The 22,933-nt window shown below is 34.3% G+C and overlaps 1 protein-coding gene across 1 annotated transcript in view; it reads left to right on the forward strand.

The window, feature by feature from the left end:
- Nucleotides 1-22,933, forward strand: part of LOC143401854 (uncharacterized) — a 99,731-nt gene that overhangs the window by 5,349 nt on the left and 71,449 nt on the right. The window lies entirely within an intron of this gene.

The following is a 22,933-nucleotide window of genomic DNA, read 5'->3' on the forward strand; positions in this document are numbered from 1 at the left end:
GACTGCAAATTGGTGCAACCATTATGGAAAGCAGTATGGAGATTCCTCAGAAAACTTGGAATGGAACCACCATTTGACCCAGCTATCTTACTCCTTGGTTTATACCAAAGGACTTAAAATCAGCATTTTACAGTGGCACAGACACATCAATGTTTATAGCAGCTCAATTCACAATAGTCAAACTATGGAACCAATTTAAGTGCCCTTCAACAGATGAATGGATAAATAAAATGTGGTATATATAAATGATAGAATATTATTTAGCCTTAAAGAAGAATGAAATTATGACATTTGGTGGTAAATGGATGGATCTAGAGGATATCATGCTAATCAAAATAAGTCAACCCCAAAGAACCAAAGGCCAAATATTTTCTCTGACATGCAGATGCTAATTCACAATAAGGTCTGGGGCGTGGGGTGGATGAATAGAGGTACTTTGGATTAGACAAAGGAAAGTGAAGGGAGATGAGGGGTTTGTGGGAGTAGGAAGGATAAAAAATAGAATGAATCAGACAATCAGATAATAGAATGAATTATTACCCTATGTACATATATGATTACATGGCTGATGTGATTGTACAACATGTACAACCAGAAGAATGAGAAGTTATACTCCATTTATATCTGATGTGTCAAAATACTTCTACTGTCATGTATAACTAATTAGAACATTTAAAAAAAAAAAAAAGATGTGAATTCCCTGTGTCCAGTCTCAGCAATTCCACTCCTAAGTATGTGACCTGGAGAACACCCAGGGAACCACCAGAAAGGAACAAGAAAGGTCACCATTGTTAATATTGATGTACCTTGTTAATATTGATGAGCCCCTCATTTATAAAATGGAAATAATATCAACACCTGCCTCAAAGGGCTATTGTAAGAAATAAATATATCTTGACATGTAAATTTTTAGAGAAGAACTTGAAATAGTGCAAGTGTGTAATATGTGTTAGCAGTTGTTAATGAATCCATTTTTAGGACTTCCTTTTCTTTATTTTAATTCCCAGGAATTACTGCACTAGGCTCAGAGCTAGAGATATTTTCTTTTGCAAGCTCTCTTTTCTCTATAACTCATTTAATGGGCTGTTCCCTAGTTCCCAGACAAGTGTACTTGCCATGTAATACAAGGGCAGCCAGGCCTGCTGGAATCTGGGTGGGACTTGCACATTCTCTCAGGTCATGTTTATGTTAATCCTTTTGTCCAAGGGTGAATTGGCAGCTGTCCCATCATACATTATCCCCAGTGAGGTCTGCCAAAGTTCTCAAAATTATTTTGATCTATCACATCAACAGATGCTAAATCAGGCCAGTGGCCATTTCAATTTCACCCCTTAATGAGATTTTTAATTGTAAGATTCTACTCTCAATAAATGCAAAAGGGAAAAGAAAACAAAGAAAGGAAGATTGGAGGTAAGGAAAAGGAAAAAACATAAGAGATTTCAAATGCTTCTTTTTTGCTTTTTTATTTGTACATTATAATTAAACATAATAGATTCATTGTGACATATTCCTACATGCACATAAAACAATTTGATCAGTTTCGTTTCCCAGAAATTTTTTTCCCATCCCCTCTTGCTTCCCTCTAATCCCATTCCTCTGTTGGTCTCTCTTCTATTTTCAGAAAATCCCTTTTCTTTCTTTCTTTCTCTCTTTCTTTCCTTTCCTTCTTTCTTTCTTCCTCCCCCTTTCTTTCATCTTTAGCTTCCATATATGAGAGAAAACATATGACCCTTGACTTTCTGAGTCTGGTTTATTTTGCATGATATGACTCTCTAGGAAAATTTCATATAATTAATAACTTAGAGAAATGCTGGTAATTTAGACATAAGCAAGTTTTGCCTTTTTTAATAACAATGTAAATTTTTTTAAAAAATTTATATGCTGATATGCCTTTATTTTATTCATTTACTTATATATGGTGCTGAGAATTGAACCTAGTGCCTCACGCAAGCTAGGCATACACTCTACCACTGAGGCACAACCCCAACTCCTTGCCTTTTACACTCACCTTTATTTCTTACTTCTTTTCTTTATTTGAGTAACTATTCATTAACCCCAGAATCATTGATTGTCTAAAATTCTTTTTTTTTTTTTTTTTTGGCACTGGGGATTGAATTCAGTGGCGCTTAGCCACTGAGTGACATACCCAGCCCTGTTTTGTATTTTATTTGGAGACAAGTTCTTACTGAGCTGCTTAGCACCTCACCATTGCTGAAGCTGGCTTCGAACTTGCGATCCTCCTGCCTCAGCCTCTGGAAATTCTTAATCACAAACAAATTAATATTAAGAACTGGTGGGTGCTAATATAATAAAGTGTCATATTTTTCAGCTAACATAGTGACATTTTTAAATGGCCCTCTAAAATAGATATAGTTTATTTGCCAATATTATATAAACACTTATCCTTCCACTGGTGTAGATTTTAGTCACCTTGACCATTCAGTGTGAGAGAAATTCTGAGATAGTCACCTTCCAGGACTCTAACATGTGGCATGAAATATCTGGTTTATTTGCAAAACAGGTAAAGCTGGCTCTGAAAATACCCTCCATCCCAGCCCCGAACTGTTTTCTATATATTTACTAGAAGATATTAGCTTAATATGAACACAAAAGATGTATATTCTTCTTATTAGTAGCCAATATATGTATTTCATAAATATTTATAAAGCATTGTAATGTGCCAGGGAAATAACTAACTTTGTTTCAAATCCTTACTTGATTTCATCTTTACTCTGTATTTACCTATATGATTCCCATTCTCACAACTAAGACTTGCTGCTCTTCCTTCTCCAGTCTTTCCCCGCTTCCTCAACACATACACACACACACACACACACACACACACACACACACGATGAATATAAGGTTGGTCTGGATGAAGTCATATGGGTTTCCCTGCTTCAACTAAAGTACAATCTGATTCTTGACTTTGAAGTCCAGGTTTGAATAAGCAATGCATAAAAATAACTTATTTTCCAGTATATTTACTTTTAATGATTTCTTATTTATCTTTATCATCTTTTATGCCCAACATTACATAAGATTTTATAAAAATAACAGTTCTTTACATTGTTTAGAAACTTCTCATTTAAACACTTAATAGAAATTTTTAGTATAAGATAATATTAAAATAGTACAATGAAATAATAATTGTTGGTTTACTATGACTTCATAAGACCACTAAAATGCAAAAAGTACATTTTGTCATTTTCAGTAAAAATGCATAGCATTTAAAAAATAATAGTAACCTCAGGATCTGGACCATTGATCTGATGGACTCTATTCTTTACAAAATACTCAATTTTTTGTTTCCTTGCTCTTTGGAGACAAAGTATCTGAGTGCTTTTTTCTTATTCTTTTTTTTTTAAATATCAACACAGGAAAAGAGAACAATGCTTTGCTCTTATTGAAACGGTGTTTTATCAGTTTTTTTAAAATCAATGTTCCTTCCAACATATTAGGGTGACCTGGAATCCTCCCTGCTGATTATTAGAAAGGCTGTTGCAATTTCCTCTTCCTTTGTCAAATCACATCAAACACTCTAATCATCTCACTACACTTTGGTCAGTTGAGCCTTCCTCATGCCCTTCAGCTATGTCTCTTCCCATGACCACTTGAATCCTTTTAACTTTATGCAGTTGTAAATGCTGAATTATTTCTCCTTTCATCATAAGTCAGCTCCTCCTAGGCTCCTCAATTAGCCCCAGACTCTCAGTTTGAACATTTTCCAATCAAATTACACAAAAATAGTAAAGTTGGTCCAGATTTGTTTATTAATGCTAGTAAAGACACTGAATTTCCACTCAGACAAAGCTCTTTGCTAAGTAATTTTTATATACCTTGTTACCCAAACTCTCAATAATTCTATGAGGTAGGAATTTTACAAACAAGGAAACAGATCTAATGAGTGTAAGAACTAGGAACTTACATGTGATCACCTAGTTGGCAATTGGGACAGCAGCTAGTCAAAATAATCCCAAAGTCTGTGTTCTTCCTTAAACATTCATTAAATGATGACTGAGAACTGTCTGCAGCAGAATTGCTTGGAATATTTGATAAAAATTCAGGCTACTGGTCCCTTTCCTGGCTGGATAAATTATTATCTCTAAGGAAAAGAACCAGAAATAACACATTTTTAACAATACCTCCCCCCAAATAATCCTTAGGTATACTAAAGTTTGAAAAATCACTGAACTGCAAGGCCTACATTCTGTGATACTAAGTACTTGATGATCTGAAATCAACCAAACGTACCATGAGGAAAATGTGTTGCTATTGGTACTGTGACTTCCACTTTTTAGTAAAAGGATCTATTAAAACACTAGTAGATATTAGTATTTTTACATCAAATTTGGGTGCTCCTAATACTGGCATTATGCAAACTTAGTGTGAGCCACCCTTGTTTGGTACACACGATAGTAAGGCCACTGCACAACAATTCTTACTAAAGAGTTGTTGGGAGGCTAATAATAGAATGTCTTAAGATCATCTCTGACTAAAAATTATGTAAACCTCAGAATGTAGATTAAGAAACAAACAAACAAAAAAACTCCTGTCCAAGATGTCCTGTTCTAGTTAATGAAAATAGTTGTTTAAACTAACTTCCAGCATTCTGTGGTAGTACTGACCACCCGGTCTGCAATCTCATAATATGATTGTTAAAAAAGGTTTGCTGTGAATCATTATCCAAAATAACCATCTGCTAGAGAGACATGATTAATTATGTGCATAAATAAAATCACAGCTAACCAACAACAGCCTTTGGCCTAAAATAGTGGGAGAACTAATGGCCATAAAAGGTAAAATTTAAAAATATTTCTTTCTTATTTTTCTATTGGGGAGAAGGACATGAGAGTATTTTCCCTGTGGCATCAAAGGACTATGCAGCTGTTTCCCTTTAACCCTCTGCCTGGTTGGAAATCAGAAGCAATAAGCTGATTTTCAAGGTAATGGGAAAATTCTTCCTTGATCATTAGGAGTGCTAAAAATATCAAGTTAAGAACTCGAAAAATTCTTCCAGCTCTGCTTATTTGCACAGTATCTTTCAGGCTAGGTTTTGTAAGGGACAAAAAATTGAGAGGTAAATGTATACATATTTTACACACACACATCCTTCTACTGCCTTTCTCTCTTATTTAGGACAACAATGCAAGATAATGAAGAAAGCTTCTTGTGCAGGAAAATGACCTTTAGGTGAGATGCAGCCAGGGTAGGCCCATTACCCAGTGACAACATGGGGTCCCCTCAGCCTCTCCTCAGGGGAAATCACACATCTGATCCTTGCAATTAAGCACCTCCATTAGGCAGCCAAGAGTCATCGCTAGCACCCCTTCTAAGGCATTTGTCTTTAGATGCTTTGCTGTGCTGATTGAGCTTCTACGCCTTCTTGCTTGTGCTGTGCAGGGACAACGAGACTTGAGCCCTTCTACCTTCTTCTCAGGAGCATAATGCATGAAAATACACTATGATCATCATTGAATTTTAAGTCTCATTTCATACTGTTATCCCAAATGTGACTCTACTAGGAATTGAAATCATCTTACTTTTCATCTCACACCTAATTGACTACAATAATCATAGAACTCACTGAAGGACTGCCATAGAGTTTGGTCTGTATTAAAAGTTTAGATTACCCCAATTTATCTAAAACCCTTTTAATCAGTAAAGACAATTGTATTTCATCCTTTTGAATTTTCATAGTAATTTATCATTCACAGAACTCCCTTAAGGTTTGTGTGGGTATTTCTCCTTGGATCCCTTTCCTTCCTTTCTGTGTCATAAACCATTTGTAGTTCTATGTTCCTTCTCCTACCACTTCCTCACAGAGGGCTCCAAAGTTTCAGGGAATTATTGCCTCTTCCTTTGGACCTGTCCATGATTCCCTCTTCTTGTGCTACAGTCACTGGCAGCTACTTTGCTGATACATTTCCTTATTTTCCACTTTAACACCCAAGCATCCTCTATCTCCTAAGGTAATTTGACCAGAGTAAATGGCTGTTGCCCATGGAAAAAAAAAACACTATTCCATTTGTTGATAAGAAGCAGTGAAGTTTTCTGGGGTCAAAAACCCCAAAATTGAGGGTAAATGAGTGAATAATGTTTTAACTTCAAGATCAGGGAGAGTTCCAGCAAATATATGTGATATAGTTGACACAGCACAAAATTTAATTAAATCAGTATAGTTCTGAGGTATGTATGAATAGAGAGATCACAGGAATAGAAAAATCCCCAAATGGATCTTAGCAACAAGAAAAAGAATCAGGAATCATAGGTTAAGGCAAAGCATGTCCAACATACTTGAATTTACTTACTAAGTGTTGATTAAAGGTTAGATTTAATAAATAAATACACACTCATTTAAACTTTGAAATGGAGTTTTCTAAAGTAAAAATGTGATGCTACTTTATTTTAACTCACCAAATAAGCAATAAAAATAATATTTTCAAGAACTCAATAAAATGGACTCTCAAACTAAACTTCTCAAAAATGATAATTGGTAGAGATTTTCTGAAAATAACTTGGCAAAGTATTTAAAAAATATTTTCACATTCAAAAATTTATTATAAGAAATATATAAAATGTAAAATCCATATTGTGTGCAAAAAAGTTAGTACAATATTGCTTATAATAACAAAAATGGAACAACAAAAATCAAACATTTAGAGGATGGTTAAATTGTGATAGATTTATATAGTGGGATATTAAATAACTAATAAAATTATGGAATCCAATGTCAGAAAAGGGTTAACTTGGTTTAAATCCTGTACATTCCAAAGGAAAGATTGACACTGACTTTCTGGGAAATGATCCTTCATGTCTTACACTATCTGGCCTGATTAGAGTGTCTTTGTTGACCTGGAGCCGCAGATGGTTAATGCTAACATGGGATTTAGGTAGATGAATTGGGCCTTGTGTTACCAGTTTGACTCTAAGGAACCCTGGGATCTCAATACCTAAGTAAGTTACAAGGCACTCTGTGACTCCATGGTTGAATCCCATTAGAAACTCTGCACCTGAAGCTTGTTTGATTTTTCTTGGTTGGCAATATTGTGTTTATAGTGTTTCACATTGCTGGGAAGATTAAGTGTTGGTGATACAACTCCACTGGGTAAGGTCAACTGGATGCTTGCACCTGGTCTCTCCCAGACTGGTCTCTTCATTCTCTTCTTTTTATGAGTTGAATCTGTATCCTTTTGCTTTAATAAAATATAACCATGAGGAAAATTACATTTAAAAGAGCTTAAATGAAATGCTTCTCTTATAATGTTCATGGAGAACAACCACAAACTGTTTGTACATAAGAACTCAACTTTATTTTTAAACAATCACTTTTAAAAGTTTTCAAAGTATTAGCCAATATGATAACTGGCCATCTTTAAGCAGTGGGATAATATGTCATTTACTTTTCTCTGACTCATTATCCTAATTAATACTTTCCACATTTTTTTCATTAAAAACTGTAAACAACAATAGCAAAAACAGAACATGCAGATACACACCAAATAAGGGAAAATGTTTTATTTTTTATAAGATCAAGAATAATATCAGTGGTTAAGCATCTCTGGATTTAGTCCCTGGTACAAAAAAAAAAAAAAATCATTGAAAAATGTAAGTAGATTTTTAGCTTGGTTTGGATTTGGAATTCTGTTTTAATAGTTAAAGATCTATAAAATATTTTAAATGTGTAATGCATAGGACATACATGAAACACATTAGTTATTGGTTTTGTGAAAATGGAAGGGAGGAGTAGGAATAAAAGAATAAATACGTGAATAAATAAAATACAAAAATAAACTGTTCTAATAATGTCATAAGATGCCTTCCTCCAATCATTAGCAAATATACTCCACGCAGGTTTTAAGAGAAAAAAATATAACTTTAAGATTGTGTGTTTTGGTTTCATCATTTATTTTTGAAAGTTAATATCTACTTTTAAAAAAGTTATGTCTGTAAACTACACATAATGTATCAAAATCCAATGCCCTTTTCCACTTACAGTTTTAAAGTTTCAAGACCAATTTCTGCCTCCTTGACATTTTCTTTCCCCTCTCTTCATTGACAGTGATGTACAACAAGGGATCAGCTCATGCAGCTCAGCAAAATGTGGAGGTACTTCTACAGTATAATCAAAAATGCCATGTATTAGTTTATCTATAGATTTATCAGAAAAATTTAGTTCTACCAGCACTAAATTTGCATAAAACGTTGAGACTAACTTATCCACCTATGGAAATCATTTAAAATATCAAGGGTTAATTTGGTCTGTATGGACTGAATAGAGACAGTAATAAAGTAAGTATCCTTTCATTTTAACAGAATCAGTTGCCTTGTTATTGTTGTAGTTTTAATGTCCCTTTTTTACTTTTTTCTTAGATATAATTAACTTTCAGATGGCCCCTCCTTAAGATTTTTGAACCAGGTGTGGTGGCCCACACCTGTAATCCCAGTAGCTTGAGAGGCTGAGGCAAGAGGATTGCAAGTTCAAAAGCCAGCCTCAGCAATTTAGCAAGGTCCTAAGCAACTTGGGGAGAACCTGTCTCTAAATTAAATACAAAAAAGGGCTGGGGATGTTGCTCAGTGGTTAGGCACTCCTGGGTTCGATCCATAGTACCAAAGAAAAAGCAAAAAATTAATGATACTATCTTGCAAGTAACAAATAGCTCTTTCTGACATTTGTTTGGCAGTCACAAATTTAGTTACTAACTTTGTGTTAGGACCAATGATCACTAGAACACCCTGAATACTTTAAATTTCATCAGAACTGAAGACAAATTATATTTGTATCCCAGAATTTACAACTCTCTTTTTTCTTTACTAGTAGCATCTTTTTTTTTTTTTTTCACAACTCACTAGAAAATATTCACGTAAGAAATAGTCACAAAATAAAGATGCTGTAAAGAGCTACTAAGAGAAACGGGGATTTTGAATTTCATTCAGTCCATTGCATGATTCTCATTTGTTCCACTTTATTTGGACTCTGGGTCTTTAAGCTGATCTTTACAGTCATTCCAAAAACATGTTTGACTAATGTAAACTAAAAGTCCAAATCAGTGAATACTGAGCTACAGGGTTTGGTAGGAATTTGTGTTATATACAAATTAGGAAAGTAACTAATCATGTTTGACATTAAAATAATACAAAACAAAAGCTTAAAAATTAAAGCAATAAACTATTTGGAAACATAATACAACTTTAGGGTAAGCTTTAAATGTATCCAGAATAATTTATGCCAGGTAAGAAGTCAAGAATGTTAATTTTATTCCTCTTTTTTTCCCCTTAAACAGTATGGTCTGGATAATTTTGCTGTATCTGTGGAATATACAAGTTTTGAGATTGTCTTAGATACTGCCTTCATTACCACAAGCTATTTTGCTCTTATTTACTCTATGGAAACACACACACACACACACACACACACACACACACACACACATTCTAGGAATATATATATATATATATATATATATATATATATATATATATATATATATATGTCTTTTTTTGTTTGTACATTTAGCTTTAATAAATTTCTTACAAGTATAATCCTTTCTAAATAAATCAGAAAAAAATAGTTTTCATTGCTTTAACTGCTCCTTGTTGACTACAGATTAATGTCCACACCTTTTCAGCCTGACATTTAAGGTCCCGCACTAGAGGTTCTGAACAAAACCTTCCTTCCTTCAATTTTCGTACATCTTTACAGGCAATCAAAAATCCTCCCTCATTCTCCTCTCCCTTCGCCCACATTCAGATCTGGATCATCCTTCAGCAGAATATTGTAATAGAACTATAATTTGGATCTGGGATGTCGCCTAATGGCACATGCATTAAAGGCTTGATCTGCAACTTGGCACTATTGGGAGGTGGCACAAACTTTAAGAAGTGGGATCTAGTGTGAGATTTTCTGTCTTTTGGGGACTTGCCCTTGAAGGGCCTTGAAGGAGACTGTGGGACATTGTTCTTCCCCTTTCTCTTTCTGACCATTAGATGAATAGCTTCTCCCTACCCCCGCTTCTCACTGGGGATTAAACCCAGGGACACTTTAACACTGAACAGCATTCCCAGTCCTATATTATTATTTTAACTTTGAAACAAGTTCTTGCTAAGTTGCTTTGGGCCTTGCTAAATTGCTGAGACTAGCCTGGAACTTGCAATCCTCTTGCCTTAGCCTCCCACATTGCTGGGATTACAGGCAAGCACCACCATGCCCAGAGAGGTAAGCAGCTTTTCTTTGCCATGTGTACCCCACCATGAAGTGCAGCCTCACCACAGGTACAAAAGCAATTGAGCCAATCTTTACTCTGTATAAAGTTATTACCTCAGGTATTTAAATAACGACTGAGAACTAACATTACTGGCAATCAAAGTATGAGCTAACAGGATGAATGGCAGGAATAAAACAAAAATAAACAGACTTAGAGGTCATTTCTAGGTTTCTTTCCTGGAAAGTCCAAAGGTATAGAAACAAACTATGAAGGGAGAGAAGAAGAAAAACCAAAAAGTGAAAAATGATAATACTGTCATTTTGAACTATTTGAATGCTTCAATTTTGCATATATTGTAATCTACGGTAAGAGCATTTGTATCTTCTTTTTTAAAAATATTCTTTATATGCTTCAATGGTTTTCTTAGTGATAGGTAACTATGATGCACACAATAAATATTTGGTGAATAAATGAGCAATGTCAATTTTTCACTGAATTATCATTTTATTAATATCTCTTTTATTTAAAAATGTCTATAAATCTTGACACTTATAATATAACCTAACTCAATTAGCAAAAGTTGAGAAGACTAACAATGTCAAATATTGGAGAGGAGAAGGATCAACTGCAATGCATACATGACAGAAAGAGTAAATCAAAATGACCACTTTGGAAAAGAGTATGGTCAACTGCAATGATAAGTTTTTGGTGTGCATTATGTGGTATATGTTTTATATCTTAAATATATGTTACACCTAGTCTTATGTAGCAATTATTATTTTTAGTGATTATAAAGCAAAAATGTTCAAAAAAATTTGTAGGCTGATTCTTAAGTGTGTTACAGCATGGGATTCAGATTTTTGCTTTTTATCCTATTATACAACCTACAAATAACTTTTTAAGGGGAAAAAACACTGAGTTATACATAGACAAAATTTGTAGGTCCTACCCTAGAGAAATGGCAATGTTAATAACAACTAATAGCATCATATGACAGTGGGACATTCAAGATTATAACGACTTTGCTGGATTCATTTCTTGTTTTTACTTTATTAACTTTTTTTCCTCATCAAAGTACTCTGAACAATGAACTTAGTTTGTCCAGCATATGGGAAGAATTAGACAAAAAATCTTTTATTTCACATTGTCATGCCCCAAACAATCTTTTTGTTTAGCCAGAATACTGGCTTTGTCCTCAAATTTACCAGGGACAAGCAGAGGGGGTGGTTTGTGACAAATATCAATTCAAGTGTTTTTGTTTAGTTTTTCTATGTAATTTTGCAGCATTTTTCTTTCTCTTTTTTAAGCAATTTCATTACAAAGAACTTTTCTAGAACTTTATGTGGTCTGCTTGTGACACAAAACATTTGCTCTTTGACTCAGTGTGATCAGCCGAAACTATTGACCTAGATATTGAGCCAATTATTTCTCATCTCCTTTTAAGAGGTTTTGTCACTAAGCTATAAGGTCCATCTAATTCACCTTCCTGGAGTGTCCTAGCCCATGAGCCATTATACCTGCCAAGCTTTCTTTGTATATCCATCTGTCTCCCTTAGGAAATCACTCAATGATAACATTTCACTATCATATCACATGAAAAGCAAAGCTGTTTTTAACAATGTAACACTTTTAGTGGCAATGATCGTAACACTTTTAGTGGCAATGATCGTCACATCCATGAACTTTAAATATCCATTTTTCTCTTATAAATGTAAGTTTTGTGTCCTCACATTCTTTGGGTGATATCTGAAGATTTTTATGTTCCTAAAATCAGTGAATAGCTGAGAAAAACATTTTCCAACAATACAAATCTGCTATAGTTACTTAGGAATTAAAAGAAATTCAGAGAAATTTCTACTTTATTAACATATCAAAAAAAATTTTTATTCACTGTAGGAAAGAAATCAATACAAGAATTGCAAAGAAATCTAGCAAGTAGAAGTTTACCTAGAAATGTAAATATTCTAAATGTCTTAGAGAGTCCTGTTTCTTATAATTTCTATGCCCTGCTCCCACCATCATCTCTCGCTTTGTCTCATTCAAATGACAGAAGTAAAGTGAAGATATTAATTCTACAAGTTAACAAATGAAAAGTCAATAAATGTTTCCTGAATAATATAGTAGGATAAAAAAACCAAAAATCTGAATCCCATGAAGGAACACGCTTAAGAATCATAATTTTCTTTAAGAAATCCTGCCATGAAGATTCCTATCTCTAGCATCTCTGTAACCAATGATCATTTAGCCTCCAAAAATAGAAAATGCATCACCACCAAGGGAGGCCTATTCCATCATTAGCCAGCTCTACTGGTTAGAAAATTATGTTAGAATTCAATTTACTACTTTGTAGCTTTCCTACATTTGCTCTGTGTCTATTAGAACAACAAGCCCATCCTTAGATTTACTTAAGGATTTTTAATGCCTGTTTAAAATATCCCCTTAGGGGATGGGGATACAGTTCAGTGGTAAAGCATTTGCTTAACATGTGCTAGGCCCTGAATATGATCTCCAGCACTGCAAAAAATTAAAATATCCCCTTTTACTTTTTTATTTCACTAAAACATTTCCCAGAAGATAATTTTCAGTTTTTTTTTTTCTCCAAAGAGGTTTCCAAGTTTTCCTACAGCATAGCATTTTGTCAGTGTAACACTAAAAATATGGTACTCAGAAGCAGATGTAATATTTTGGATGTTAGCCATTTTATATACCATAGACTTTAAATTTCTATTACTGCAACCAAACACAATTCTAACGCTTGTATAATTCAAGGATTGTTCATTTAGCAAATATTTATCACTGGGCATGGTGGTGCATGCCAGTAATCTCAGAAACTCAGGAGGCTGAGGTAGGAGGATCACAAGTTTGAGGGCAACCTCATCAACTTAGTGAAGCCCAAAGCAACGTAACAAGACTCCATCTCAAAATTAAAAGGGCTGTGGTATAGTTCCATAGTTATAAAACCCCTGGGTTCAATGCACAGTATAAAAAAATGATTCACCAAGTACCTACTAAATGCTAAGTTTTAGCTAGGCCTTGGGAATTTAAAATCAAAGAAGGCTTCCTTCCTTCCCTCCTACAGCTGCATTGCCCTATTAACTCATGAGGGTTTATGATTAGTACTTCTGCATATGTATTTCTGCAAGCTGATCACTACCTCTATCCATTGCTATGCAGAGAAATTTACCTCCCAAACTGTGAAGTTCACTGACTTTAATCACAATGTTCCTTTTTTAATGGGAAATTTTTATTCTCCTTTTCCAAACTATATAGTCTGCTTGTTATCCCTTTCAACTTGTATGAGGATGAGAAAAAAAGTTCTATTTTTTTTTTCTTGAATGGCCTTTGCAAATAGGACATTTGGGACAGACACCTCTCTGCTCTCCTTAAGTCATGGTGGGCACAACAGTTATTACCAGATCAGAACACATCACTGCTGTCACTCACCCAACATAGTATCAGTTGCTTCACAAATCATATCAAGGGCTTCACCAAGCATACCAAGAGCTTTATTCAGGATACACTGTGAGCATATTTTTCTGATTTACCACGTTAAAGATTCCATTATGAATGAATATAAGGTTTCTTATGTCTTGTTCTCAGTAAACTCATATTGTGATGTCAAGTTCTCCAAAGTTCTTCTAAATACTCACAAATGTTTTATTACTTCACTCTATAATTTTTCTAGGTATTGAGATTATGTTTTCAGATCTATTGTTTCCAAGTTCCCTCTTTTTGTCTTCTGGAAATTAAGCCATTGATTCACAGTTTTCTGTCACTTTTCATCCCCCATTCTTCCCCTTACTCCCAATTAGCAAGAAAATAATGATTCTTCCTATGGAACTAGGCACTTACTAATGCTAAAAATGAAGACAGGCTCACAGTGAGAACAGAAATGGCTGAAAGAAGATGCTTCTGCATGGTCACACCTGAGGTTTTCAGATTCCTTTCAGTTCCCTTATGATTCTTCAAATGAAAGACTACTTACTAGTACTTAATGGTAGTCCAAGGACTGAAGAAGACAAGATTGAAGTGCCTCTGGTTGCATAAAAGGAATACATCACAGCATGGTGGTGAATGTCTGTAATCCCATACGTTTGGGAATCTGAGGCAGGGAGATCACAAGTTCAAAGTCAGCCTCTGCAACTTAATGAAGCCCTAAGCAACCTAGCAAGACTTTGTCTCAAAATAAAAATAAAAAGGGCTAGGAATGTGACTCAGTGGGTAAATACACCTGGATTGAAAGAAAGAAAGAAAGAAGGAAGGAAGGAAGGAAGGAAGGAAGGAAAGAAGGAAGGAAGGAAGGAAGAGATTGATTTTCTACATACTTTTAATATGTGCATGACTCTCACCTGAGGATCCTGTTTAAACTGCAGATCCTAGATCAGTGGGTATGTGATAAGCCCAAGAATCTGCCTTTCCGATGATCTTGTAAGTTGATGCCCAGATTTTTACCCACAGACTACACAATGGAGTAGTTATGGGATATGGATAGCCTCTCAAAGCTGGAAAACATGAGGACCGAGTATTTATTTATTTATTTATTTATTTTGATACTGGGGATTAAACCCAAAGTTGCTTAACCACTGAACCACATCCACAGCCCTTATTTATATTTTATTTAGAGACAGGGTCTAGCTAAATTGCTAAGCTGGCTTAGAACCTGCAATCTTCCTTCTTCATCCTCCTGAGCTGCTGGGACTACAAGCAGAACCCAGTTTTCTTCCACAGCCTACACAAAGGAATGCAGTCCTACTTATATCTTGATTTTAGCTCAATGAGACTCATTTCATACTTCTACTGAATTGTAAAATAACATATTTGAGTTGTTTTAATCCAATATATGTGGTAATTTGTTATAGAAGCAATAGAAAACTAATAGATTCTCCATACCACATGTTTTTACTGAATAAAGAGCTAACTCAAATTGTCTACATAATATCATGAGTTTCTCTTTTTAAAAATTAGATAAGATTTGAGTGAAACTTTTGTCCTCTGAATTGCTACTTTATTTTCAAGCTTCAAAACTATAAGGAAACTCATTTTATGTAAGAGTCAGTGGTGCATGTGTATGACAATATAATATACTTTATTGCACTAACTGAGCATCTGGAATTTGTTTAAAAAGTACTCAAAATTAGTGGTTTTCATTTTTATTTTAGAGTAAGATTTACTACTTAAACTAATTAAGTAGAGTCGATTTTTAAGTGTGAAATTTTGTTGGTTTTTTATGTGTTCAGAATGTGTCACCATTAGTGCTTTTAAAAAAAACTAATTGAAAACCTATAAAATGATTTTTTTTGTTAAAATTTTTCTCCTTGTGGTATTTAAAGAAAGTTCTGCCACATTTACCACCAAAATAAGTTTAAATGTCAGCATAATAACTTTTTAATAAACTCTAAATTAGTTATAATCTTGGTTGGAAGGAATCAGTACAAATATTGCAATGAAAAACATCAGGAATTGGGCCCCATACATGCACAATCTTTAAACTCTCAGAGAAGGGGGAAGGGATGTCAATAAAAGTATTCTGAAATTTTATGTTTCTAAATAATGGAAGTTTCATTATGCAACAAAGTGAAAATTACCTAAAAATAAGTTCACATAATTTAATGACAAAATCTCTGCATCTCAAGTATGAAGTTGCTAAAGAATATAAAAATATGTTGATATAAAGATAAAGACTTATAAATGAGCTTAATCTATCCAGATATAGTGGCCTCTTCTTTCTACAACATTCAACAACCTTTGTTCTAGAAAGTTGACTCCAGGAAGCAACAGGACTAATTTCCAATGTAAAATGTTCAACAATAAAGAATATCACACTGTTTTCATCTTCCAGTGGGAGAGGAGATCAGAAAAAAAATGTCAGATCAGAATGAGAAGAGCCTCAGTAGATATCTAAATGGAAAGAAAATCAGGGAAGGGTTCCAGTATCACAATAAAACAATAGTTAAAGCAGCATGGAACTTTCATCATCAGAGGGTTTGAAGTTGCAAACAACAGAAACCAACACCGACTTTGCGAAAATGGGTATTATTTGAGAACTTACAATGTTGTTCACAATTCTTTGCATTGGAGAGCAGGAGGAAATGAGGGCAACAAAGCAAGGCCAACTTCCAGAACCAGTCCATAAAAGTCACCACTGCTTCTGTCACTAAAGGTTGGAGACAGGTCTGCCATAGCTTTTGGCACTGAACATCGAAAGCCATAGTAATACTGCTATAGTAATATTGTAGTAAAACCATAATAACACTGCTAGAAACAGTATTACTGCCACTTCTGCTGACACTATTCATCTCCAAAATGGATTTTCTCCAAATCTTACTCCTTTGAATCAGTAACTTCTTATTCAAAGTCAAAAGAGGTTATCATTCCAACCAGACTGGCAGTCATCAAAAACACAAATAATAATTAATGTTGACAAGGATAGGGGAGGAAATGAACTCTTAAACATAGTTGGTAGGAATACAAATTAGAACAAGTATGGAGGTTCCTCAAAAAACTAAAAATAAAATTACCATGTGATCCAGTTATACCAATCCAGACATTTACACAAAAGAATCAATGTTAGCATACTTTACAGATACATGCATACCTATGTTTATAGTGGTACAATTCAGAATAACCATGATATGAAATTAGTCTAGATATCTGTGAAGAAATGAATATATAAAGAAAATATGATGTATATATACATAATGGCGTTTAATTCAACTGTAAAGAAGAATTAAATCCTGTCATTTACAAGAAAATGGATGGATATGAAGACCATCATGCTAAGCAAAATGTCAGATTCAAAAGTATTATATATTTTCTCCCATATGAGAAATTTAAAGGAAGAGGTGAAGGGGGACATCATGAATGTAAAAGGGAAACTAACTGTAGAGAAAGGGGAGGCATAAGAGAGAGTAAAAGGTGGTAGTAGGAAATTAATCTGAGCAAACTATGTTATAAGCATTATGAATATGCCACAATGAAATGCAATATTCTGAATAATTAATATGAAACATGAAAAAAGTTAGAAGAGGTTCTGTATTTGTCTAGGTTGTAGAATAAAGGTTATGTGCTCACATGATATATCTCTGGGGATACAAATATCAAGTATGAGAATATCTATTATATAAGACAGATTCTATCTGTCACCAACACTATAGTTATCCCCTTGTTATCCACAGGGTTGGCTTCCAGGACACCTCTATACACACAATCCCACCTTCATGCCCCCTGTGGAGCCCAAAATTTGTAGATGCTCAAGGCCCTTATATAACATGGCATAATATTTGCATATAACCTATGCACATCCTCCTGGACATTTAAATCATCTTTAGATTATTCATAGTACTTAATGCAATGAAAGTGCTATCAAAGTAGCTGTTATTCTGTGTTGTATGGGAAATAATAACAAGGAAAAATGTCATTATATATTTGGTATAGATACAATTTTCCTTTTTCTGAATATTTTCTATGTGTAGTTGATTGAATCCACAGATGTGAAAGGCCTACTGTAAGATATGGAGGGCCTACTGTAATTATGTGTGGAATCCCAGAAATATAAAGGGACTTAAAGTGTTGGTCAACCCTAGCCTCTCAAAAAAGGTATTATCCATTACAAGCAATCTGAATTAAATGAAAAGAAGCATGGAATTCAGTTAGTGTTGCTTTCCTTCAAATTAGCTACAAGTTTTTGGAGTAAGAGATGTTGAAAAGACTCCTTCTACTTTTCCACTGACTCATTCTTACACTCACTACCTGAAGTACAAGAACATCAGATTATACCTATGTGTCAACCCCCGTGATGATTCTGAGTACAAGATTAAGTATAATAACAATTATGGATTTACTGAATATTAGTAGATTTTTTTTATTTTTAAGAGCACAAATAAAAATTTTACTATCTATCTTTATGGTAAAAAAAATAACAAAAAAAGGGCTGGGGTTGTGGCTCAGTGGTAGAGCACTTGCCTAGCATGTGTGAGGCACTGGGTTCAATCCTCAGCACCACATAAAAATAAACACATAAAATAAAGGCATTGTGTCCATCTACAACTCAAAAAAATTTTTTTTCAAATAACAAAAAATTATAAATTAATTATGACAGTATCTTTAGCATATAATTTTGGTGCATTGTCTTCTCCATTTAATGGTTTATGAAAATATTGAAAAACACTGTTAGTTGCTTATAAAATTCTTTTATTCCATCTTCATAAACAACTTTATGAGGAAAATGGAACAGACTTGTTGCAGTTAGAGACTTGCTGAGGATTACACAAACATAGCAGAACTAAGGCCTCACCCAATTATATCTTAATTTCAAGTTCCAACTCCTAATTCCAAAGTTCAGCACTGATTAAAACATGCTATAGAGAAGCCCAGCAAAGTTTATCTTTCCCATTTTGTTTGATTCATTATTCTCTCCTAAGTATTAAAATTAATTATATCAAAACTTTAGGGGGAAAAAAGTCTGAAATTGCAACTGGAAGTACTTACATAATTGTAAACCCCTGTGAGCTTTTTTAGACCTTGGAAAATATTTTTGTAGAATTCCTATCTAAATAATTTGACTTCAAATAAATTATAGAGGGCTGGGGATGTGGTTTAGTTGTCAAGCACTCCTGGGCTCAGTCTTCAGCATCAAATTAATTAATTAATTAATTGCAGATCTAATAGGTCACTGTAAAATTAGCAAGGTATTGATGAAGATTATAATAATGGGTAGAAAAGAAGTATTTGTGTGTTTATTATCTAGTCATGTGAAGTCTCACAGTGTCCAGATGTCACCTCTTACTGTTCAGAGCTATGAACCATCCTCTTATGTTCTTTGTTCTCAACTGTGCTAATTTCACTATCTCCTACTGTGAGACTGTTATTATCCAATGTCATGGCTCATCAGAACCTGTTTGTGTTGAAACAATGCACACCTTTCCTATGCAGCTCCCTAATACCATTTGCTGAATGCTGGTTACATCATTACTGATGATTCCGAAATATCCCTCATACTGCCCATGGATATTTTCATCCAGCTGCTGATTTTTCTTCTCAAAGAATAATGATGATTAACAAATATTGTCTTATACAGAGGAGGAAGGAAACCTGGACAATACTTCATTTATGGGCCACATTAAATTTATCATTCAGAATCTTACAAAATATGTGCAGAACAGAACATCGTCTAGTAACGTTGACTGCATGGTACCCTCCTCATACCACCTCACCAAGAAAGACAAGGAAGGGACCCCTGGGTGAAATGAGAAGAATGTTCATATTTAAACAGGAATATGAATCCTATATCCCTCATGGCTTAAGACCAACCCAAGAGAGCATATTCTGGCAGCACTAACATTGCATAAAGATCTCAGAATCCCTGAAGATTGCACAATGCATAGTTATAAGCCTGAAAAGGAGTGGGGTTGGCCACCCTGGGTGCCATTGATGGGGATGGGGAAGTACGGGGAAGGAAGCCTGCAAACCCACCCTACTACTAGTTGTTTACTTTTGTACTTTTTTTGCCTTGTTGCTGCCTCATCTATGTCATTATACTTGACTTAAACTCTAAAGAGAATTTATATGTGTGAGGAGTCCTGAAAGTCACGAATTCTCTGTAAATACATCTACTCTGGTCTTGGTAAATCTGAGGATATTATGTGACAATTTTTCCTAGTTCTTTTGACCCTCAGTTTAAATATCTGTTCCTCTGGTTGAATTGCATCTAAAATTTAGCAACTGGTTAATATCTTGCAATGGTCAATGTTTTGACAAATGCCTGTATGATGCTGCCTCAAAAGCAAATTACTAGTTAAACAAAGTATTGGATAAAATACAAAAATAAAGAAACACAATCTACTAAGTATTTGCTGAGTAATCTTGCCTGTGGCTGGACAAATATATATGCCAGCTGACATCTGTTTCGATCTATCCTCCTAAATATAAATGGGCAGTTTGACCTTACAGTTCTGTGCTGCTATTAACTGTGATCAAAGCATCCTATGACAAATTTTAAGGGGATCCTCAGGAAAAATAATGTCTGCTAGAGATTAGTAAAATCAAATTATGGGGAGGAGGAAAGGAAAGATTTCTTTTAAGTATAAAGTTAGAAATGTCAAAAGGTTTTTATGTTTGTTATCACTACAGTGAACGCAACACGTTTAGCAAAATACAGTGAATTATGTTACTTTCAATAATTTCATGTTGTTCCTTTTCAGTTGAACAACACAGTTAATGTTTTATCAGAAATTTATAGTTAATCTTTTATCAGAAATTTATAGTTATTCTTTTTCAATATGTGATTTAATTTTTTTCTTGGTAAGTAACATAGTTTTATCTAGCCAAGTATCATCTCTAATTTAATGATAAAATAACAAGAAAAATAAAACCAGAACCTTTTACCAAAAATTTGGATAGCAAACTTTTAAATTCTATTAAGGGAAGGGTGGATGAGTGGTCAAGTATAGCTCAAACTGTCAGATACCTTCTGTAGTTAATTAAATGCTTATTTATATGGCATCTACAGATACCTAAGGCACATGAAGAAAGAATCACAAGTACTCCCAACAGAATTTTCTTTAACTTTTGATACAGGCCAAGTTCTTTATCCCTGAGAAATAGTTTGTATAGAGAAGTGTCCTAAATTCTTCCACAGTGCACTTCCTAGCAGCTCCAAGTAATACATCTTGTCCTCATACATGAGAAAGTGTTTAGTAAAACCAGATGGCCAACTGTTTTCATGTCCCGAGACACTAAAAACTGGGAAGAATAGATTTAAGGTCAAAAAAGTTACAGATTCTAAGTACGTGAACAGACTCTCGAAAACTCTGGTTCGCCCATAATTAGATTATTTCATTTATTCTCCACCCAACCCATACTAAGGCACAGTTTGCTATCTGAAAAATATTATTCTAATACACCTTGAGCTCAAATCACCTCTATCCCTAACTTTGTGAAAGTCTATAAAAGATCTATTTTGTTGTTTGAAGCACTAAGAAACCATTGGGGAAATAAATGTAAATTTTCAACCTGCTGTTATAATCAACTCAACTTTATTATTGGATATCTTCAATGTCATCCCTGAATACTCAATTCAGAGATGTCCAAAAATAAGTGGGTCTTCTAGGCTAGTCCTTTCCAAAAACATATCACCTAGAGATCTTGTCACTAAGAAGAGTGCAGCTTCATGATCTGCATTTCTAAAAAGTTCCCAGATGATGTCCATCCTACTAGACTAAGGGCCATTTTTGAATAACAATTTCCCAGGGCTAGATGATATTCAAAATTCTACTGTTGGCACTGACTCCAGCTTCTCCCACAATTTTCTTACAACCTTCTTATTCCCTTCTCCATGACTCATTTTTTATAACCCCTACCCCAACTCCTCTTCTATTTTATATTGATGTGTCTGTCCATGGAGTGTGTAGCTTTGTCTATATCTCCAGTCTCTATGTTTCTTATTTTGAATGAAGCCTTCCACTTCTAGTTTCTGCTCTCTGGAATTTCTGCTTCATTTGTTGTCACCTCCAGAGCTCCTCATAAATGAGCCAACATTTGGGTAATAAGAATATAAAGAAAGGGTGAAAGCAGACTCTAAAATACCAAAGGAAGTGCAGTAAGATAGCAATGGTGTCATTGGGAACCTGAAATCTATTTAAGAGAGATCCTAAATTAAGATTAAAATGCTATTAGGAACGTCAGATCTCATGTATGGGTCAAGAAATCAACCAGTACTTACTAATTCAAAGAGAAGAGCAATTAATCACAGCAATTAATTCTTAGTAGGGAAACTTAGTAAGAAATATAAACTCTAAAAGTTGTATGGGAATAGATCTTGGGTTTATAAAAATAGATAAATTAGCTAAATATCATACAAACTTATAAATACAGTTTGTTAATCACTAGAACTTTTCAAAACATAAAGTTCAGAGTCGATAAACAGATTTGTAGAAAGTTAATAAGAGGGAATCTTCATCTTATTAAAGCATGTTAAGAATCAATGAAGAAGGCAATGCGCAGTGTGGGGAGCATATATGGGGAGCTGCTTAGGATGACAACAGTCATGGAAAAATAAGTTAGATGCCAGATACATTTTAGTTGGAGAATCAGTGGGGCTTAGAACCTGCCTGGCTACAAGAAAAGGAAGAAATGAAGGATGGATTTTGAATTTTAACCTTGGATGCCTAAAAGATATTATTAGAAAAGCAAGAGGGACTGCAAAGCAGGAGAGAGGGTTCAGCAGACATATTGATGGCGTTATCCTCAAGTGAATGTACCCACTAGGTACCTCAATTAATCACTTAGCCTAGAAGCTGCATTCTTCCCTTTTATTTTTTATTTATAGAAGTCATGTCAGTATTCTCTGTTATCTCTAATGTATCTATAAATCCAGAGGGTGGGGAATCTCAATGAGAATTTATCCTTTCCTTTTGTAAATAAATCAAATTTCTAGCTTGTGTTCTGAACTTCAGGGCATCCTTCATGGATGCTCAAAACATTGACATTATCCACAGTACTTTTTATGAATTAAGAGGCCATCAATAGGACAATTATCAATTTAAGTTATGTTTTACACTATGTGACCTTAATATCAATCTGCACCCAAATTCAATGGTATATAAAAAAAAACTATCTTCATTAAAAATTGTAAATGAAAGACAAAAATTGGTTTGATGTACACATTTAAGAATGAATTCTGCTACTCTATTTTCCCAGACTCAATTTATATGAGCTATATTCCTGTTTTA

The sequence above is a fragment of the Callospermophilus lateralis genome, chromosome 6, assembly GCF_048772815.1.
Source record: "Callospermophilus lateralis isolate mCalLat2 chromosome 6, mCalLat2.hap1, whole genome shotgun sequence".
In the NCBI taxonomy this organism is placed as follows: domain Eukaryota; kingdom Metazoa; phylum Chordata; class Mammalia; order Rodentia; family Sciuridae; genus Callospermophilus; species Callospermophilus lateralis.